At 38.9% G+C, this 6,255-nt stretch overlaps 1 long non-coding RNA gene across 1 annotated transcript; it reads right to left on the bottom strand.

Moving 5' to 3' along the window:
- Positions 1-2,262: 2,262 nt before the first annotated feature.
- Positions 2,263-5,961, bottom strand: LOC149318926 (uncharacterized). Its single transcript, XR_016279838.1, has 3 exons — positions 5,822-5,961; positions 5,652-5,706; positions 2,263-4,151 (listed from the first exon to the last, which is right to left on the bottom strand). It is a non-coding gene; the product is annotated as an uncharacterized LOC149318926 (long non-coding RNA).
- Positions 5,962-6,255: the final 294 nt, after the last annotated feature.

Genomic DNA, 6,255 nt, shown 5'->3' with positions numbered 1-6,255 from the left:
GCTAAAAGATGAAGCACCTGGAGATGTTTTTAACTAGCTGGCTCTTTAATGTCTCTCGACCATTCCCTACATACTACTGAGAATCACCTTCTGGTGTCTGATGACAATTTCAACAGCAGACAACCCATCCATATTTTTGTGGATAATTAGCAGAACAGCTACACAGCAGAAGTGGGTCATCCTGTACTTGTTATTCACAGATGGTTCAATATAATGGATTTTGAAGACAGCATTAAAAAAATGATACTGGTTTTAGAGGGGCACAGAGATCTAAGAAAATAAGGGGAAATGATTCCAAATGTTTATGGAGGGTGGCAACAGTTACATCTGTAATGACATGCAGTACGTAAAAGCATGATATGGTCCAGCATTTCAGCAGCCACATGCTCCTTATTGTTAGGATGGATAAGCAAAGTCATGAGCATTTCTCTTTTTTTCTCAGTCTCCAAACCCATTTGCAATATGTCATTCTATTATGAATGGAACAGGGGAAATATTGAGATGAGGCTCAAAGTTTGAAATATTACACAATTTTTGTAATTCCGCATATTACTTATAAATTAACCCATAGAATAATTCTTGTTAATGTTGGGCCTCAGAATGAAATAGTCTTTTCTGATAACCATTTTGTTGTTATTTTTCATCAGGTCAACTTCAGCTTATGACAAACCTATGAATGAGGGACCTTGAAGTCAACTTGCCATCACCACCCCTGCTCAGGTTGTATAGATTCAATGCTGTGGTTTCCTTGAATGAATTAATCCACTAGTAGTGGGGTTTCTCTCTCTCTCTCTCTCTCTCTTTTTATGGTTTTCTACTTTACTGAGCATTATTGTCTTTTCCAATGAGTGAACAAAATATGGCCCAAAGGCCATTATTCCAGTTTTTGTCTCTTTTAGAATCCCTGCAATAACCTCTTTCTGCCCCCCTTCCCCAGGATGAATTACCTCTCCTGCAAACTTCCAGGACTGTTCATTCACCTTTTAAATAGATTTCAAATCCTTTTTATATGTTGCACATGAGCCTCCCCCCATTCAAAACCAGAAGTGATTCCTTCCCCCATTCAAAACCAGAAGTGATTATAGGTTTTTGGCTTTGTTGGGGAGGGGAATCCATGTGAAATTGCCCCTTGGGCCTGCTGCAGTTGCCAGTTTACATGTTTCTATCATGCAACCATTCTCTGCAGAGAAATTTCTCAAAGCAATCTGGACTGAGAATATGGTTGTTTACACTTGAAGTCAGAGGCAGCATCTCCCTCTCCCTTTCCTCTCCCATCTCTTTGACAGTGAGCACAGGAGCTACAAACTGAATAAACCAACACGGCAACAATAATAGGTCAGGAGCCTGTTAGTGAAACATCCCAGTATAAACCTTGGTTATACTGGCATAAGTACCTTGATGGCTCTTGCACAGAGAGATATTCACTACCTCCTTGTACTGTGCCACCTCCCCAGTGTAATGCAGTATCATAGAGCCTGGGTGGACCCTCATGATCAATTATGATACAAAGGGAAGTATCCAGATACTCTCCAGATGTTGTAGGGTACCCAGGAATAAGGAGCAGCTGTTGCTCTTTCAGACCTCCAGTTTAACACACATATTGGACAATACCTCATAATAGCCAAAATGGAACAAGAATCTTACTGATGCAGAATAAAAGGAACATTTAGTACTCCATGATGTTCTTCTTGTATCACAACAATACTAGTTAGCACTAAAAATAGGGAGTTAGAAATAACACATTATTTGTTAAGTGGACAAAGGCAGGACTAGAAATCAGGAAGAAATTCAGTCCCAACCCAGTGTGTCCTCAAGTAGGCTCTTTGCTTCCTTCTGTATAATATTGTCATCCACTCCTGGGCAAAATAAAATGCTGCCAGGTAGGGACTTTATTGGAATGAAGGCAAACATTATCCTCCTTGAGTTTTGGTAGCTCAGTCTTCCCTCACAGATATGATGCAGGGCATTCCTCAGGGATTCAGTATAAATGCTTCCATTCAACCCCACACTGCATTTGTTTTTATGGCCACATTTACCAAACAGACCAACACTGATGATTGTAAACACCCACACACACCATATCACCTGGTTTAGAATCATAGAGTTGGAAGAGACCTCCAGGGCCATCCACTCCAACCTCCTGTCATGCAGGAACACACAGGTGTTTATCACACTATACTCTTCTCTGCCTGAGAATTCTAAATACCCCTCCTTAAAACTGCCAATACCAGAATGCAACAGGAGGCAGCTAGAGCAGTCAAAGTGGAATAGTAGCACTATAAGAGTATAGTGTGATAAACATCACAGTCAAAGCACCTCGAGAGATGACCATCCAAATTCTGTTTAAAAAAACTTCCAAAGAAGGAGACTCCACCACACTTTGAAGCAGTGTATTCCACTCTCAGACAGCTCTCACTGTCAGGAAGTTCTTCCTAATGTTTAGGTGGAATCTCTTCTCCTGTAGTTTGAGTCAATTGTTCCATGCCCTAATCTTTGGAGCAGCAGAAAACAAACTTCCTCCATCTTCAATATGAAAATTATTTCCCAGTCATTGAAAAACATACTTTGTCTTAGATTAATACCTGGTTTCACTACATGTCCCATTATGCCGTAGCGGCTTGAGTCATAAAAAAGCAAACGGGTCTGAGATGAGAATGGTAACCGATGCTATAACATTTACTAATGTAATGTCATAATGAGGAATTGGTGGCTTCCTTGATCAGAAGCAAACAATGCTGTTTGTCCATTAAATTCCAAGGGAACTAAAAGGGAGCATAAATTCCTTAAACACACATATTACCACCACTGCCGCCACCCCCCAACACACTTCACATTCCAAACAATTTCTCTTGTGTTTATGGCCAGGAAAGGAGTACAGAACAAAGGAAAATATGATCAATCCTATTGTGGCTGTGTGTCTTCAAGCTGTTTCTAACTCATGGCAAGTTGACCTTATCATGGAGTTTTCTTGGCAAGATTTGTTCAGAGGACATTTACCATTGCCTTCCCCTGAGGTTGAGTTGTTGTGACTTGCTCAAGGCCACCCAGTGGGTTTCATGGTTGAACTGGGAATTGAACCCCGGTCTCCAGGCATTCATAGTCCAACACTCAAACCACTACACCATGCTGGCTCTGAACAGGCCTATATCAGAGCATTATTTTTGAAGATTAGTCCCTGGCCCTGTAAACAGAGTAATTATTACTCTTTCCATACTACCATAGGTCCGAGGTGTGGAGTGAATGGAGAATTTCAAGATAGCCCGCCTCCATGTCTGGATTATTGTGTTCAAAGCAGAGAAAATAGTATGGTGAATAAAGCCAGGATATGATTGGACAATAGGACTGAATCATTTTAAATCTGGGATTGGCTTCTTTCTTTGAGTTCTCTATAACAACCCAAACACAAAGAACATCTAGAATGCCTTAAGCTGGGACACTTGTATAAGAGAAGAGGACAATGGAAAAGAAAGCTTAGCTTGAACGGTGGGATGGATTGTTTGTCTGAGCCGAAATCTCTGGTCAGATGTTCACTGTGATGTCTGTTTGCAAGAGCATCCGCTTGCTGAGAGAGATGGAAAACTAAGATTGACACAAGCAATGAATTCTTCCTTTCCAGAGCAAAGCTGAAAGAAATACACACAGCCGTGGAAAAGATTTGTGTATTTTCTCTTAGCCTTTCAGAATGCTAAATTGCAGTTTTCCAACAAATTTGTGTTTGCTAAAGGCAAGAACATTTTCAGACTCCAAGATTATGTTGCAAAGGGGGCAAGGGAGAGCTTAATTTAACTTTTTCTTTAAAAAGGAAAAAAAAATAGGGTGAAATTCGCATTGAAAAAAACCTACTCTGCTGTCTCAGTCCTGACTGGGGTTTTGTTGATTCTATCCATATTTTGGTATTCAGCCCCCAGTCATCTTACTTAATGCATCTAAATAAATTGCAAATATTATACATTAAAATAAAATAGTTGCATTTGCATTCAGAAAACGTTCAAGATCCTTTTCTTTCCCTGGCTGCTTTTTCCTTTGCCTTTGTTTCCTGCCTTCTTCTTTCCTTTCCTCCCACTGTCAGACTCACAGTTGGCATCTCTCTTGCTTAATCCAGTTGGCTTTGTTGCGCCTCATCATTTTGTTCATGGCCATCACAGCATCACCTGAGAGGCAAAACTGCAATTTTGTCAGCAACATCACAGGGGCTAAAACAGCAGTACAAACAACTAAAGATGGCAACAACATAGAGTAGTCAGTTCATGACAGCGAGGTAGTCAAACCTCTCTGAGTTTTATTCCAAAAAAACATCCAAAGTACTGATTCCGGTTCCCCCCGCCAATCCTTCTGGTATCTTGAATACAGTATCTCATTTAAAGTTCAGACTAAATCCTGGAGTGGATTTACCACCCCACTGACATGGAAGTCAACTACTGCTACTGAACTAAAGGCAAAAAGGAGGAGGAGGAGGAGGTGTAAGTAGGCCTGAGAAAAATGTTCTTAAGCTGCATCCAGACTGAATAGTCTCAGATTTTGTTCCTATTCTTTCCAATTTCATAGTTGGTTAAAATAAACCAATCTGGGGATCTAGTATAAAAAGTCACAGATGATACTGGGAGTTGACAGAAAATACTCTGGGATAAGCAAAATGGGTCTCCAAAATAATAATAATAATAATAATAAAGAACAAAACCTGGAACTTTCTGGTCATTTTTATTAGGAGCTTAATGCACAGCAAAATAAAGCGGCTTACCGCTTCTGAAATTTGGCCTGCCTCCTGGTTTTACCACATGGCTTTTGTCCGCAAAACTGCCATCCAGGTACATCCTAGCTCCATTATTGGTCCCTGAATTCGCTTCAGCTGTTATTTTTTAAAGCCAGGAGCCACTAAAGTGAGTTCAGAGACGGTATTGGAGCCCAGCTGTACCCGGAGGGCGGTTTTGGGGGCAAAGCCATGACATAAAACCAGGGGCTAGCCCATGTTTGGCTTGAAATGGGGTGCGATAAGTCACTTTATTTTCATAGAATCATAGAATAATAGAGGTGGAAGAGACCACAAGGGCCATCTAGTCCAACCCCCTGCCATGCAGAAACTCTCAACCAAAGCATTCCCGACAGATGGCCACCCAGCCTCTGTTTAAAGACCTCTATAAAGACCTCTAAAAATCTATGGTCACATGGGCCCAAGATTTGCAACATAATATCCCATTGAGCCAATGGGGAAAAAATTGGAATACAAGATTAAAATATACAGCTAGCTATGGATTAAAAGAGAATTATTATAAATTACAATTCCGATGGTATTTAACACCAATGAAATCAGCTAGAATTTATAAGGGCTTTGATGCTAATTGCTGGAAATGTAATAAAACTCCAGGGTCTTTTCCCCATTTATGGTGGAGATGTGAATATGCGATTAAATTCTGGAAGCAGATTTATATGTGGGTTCAAAAAATCTTAGGTTATAATTTTCAATTAGAACCAGAATTTTATTTATTAGGTATGGTATCTAATGATAAATTAGAAAAAAAGAATGGAAAGCTGATATTCTATCTAACTACAGTCTCTAGGATAATGTATGCTTCAACCTGGAAAAGTAAAGAAGATATCGATTATAACAAATGGATAATGAAAACCTTGGATATTCCTGAAATAGATAAACTTACCTGTTTGGTGCATGGTTACTCATGAGAATCTTGCAAAGAGATATGGAAGCCATTCCTTGAATTTTTGCAAAAAGAAAAAGGCATTAATTTCAAATTAGGTTAATTATAACATAATTAGAAGAAATATGGGGGTTTTTTGTTTTGTTTTTTACTTTTCAAGACTTACCTACCATAGTTAAGATATGATTAATACGGTAATCTTTTCTCATTTCTTCCGCTATTGTCCAAAGGTAATACTTTCTCAAGAAAGGAAAAGAAAATGATGGGAAAATTACAAGAAATGATGTTTTCTAAATTTCTTATATTCTGTAAAAAAAGATCCAGGTTGACCTAGGTGCCACAAAAGTAAAAAATAATGTAAACATTTAAAAAGCTGTAAGTAAGTTCATTTATTAAAAACATTCTTATTAACTAGAAAAATTAGTGATTGGAATTTTCAAAGAAAGGATGTATCAGTTCCCAGGTAGACCACAATTTGTCTATGTTATTGTATCTTTTATATGTAGTCAGTTTAATGTGGCTTGTTCAGTTAGTTTAGATAATGTGGGTTTTGTTTAGGTGTATAAATGGTACAGGCCTTAGCAGATCAAGCCTACTGTGATAT

Source organism: Sceloporus occidentalis, unplaced genomic scaffold, assembly GCF_023333645.1.
Source record: "Sceloporus occidentalis isolate IW3139 unplaced genomic scaffold, rSceOcc1.0.p SCAF_2, whole genome shotgun sequence".
NCBI lineage: Eukaryota > Metazoa > Chordata > Lepidosauria > Squamata > Phrynosomatidae > Sceloporus > Sceloporus occidentalis.
Note: the sequence above shows the minus strand (reverse complement) of the source record. Positions and strands in the feature narration are given on the sequence as shown.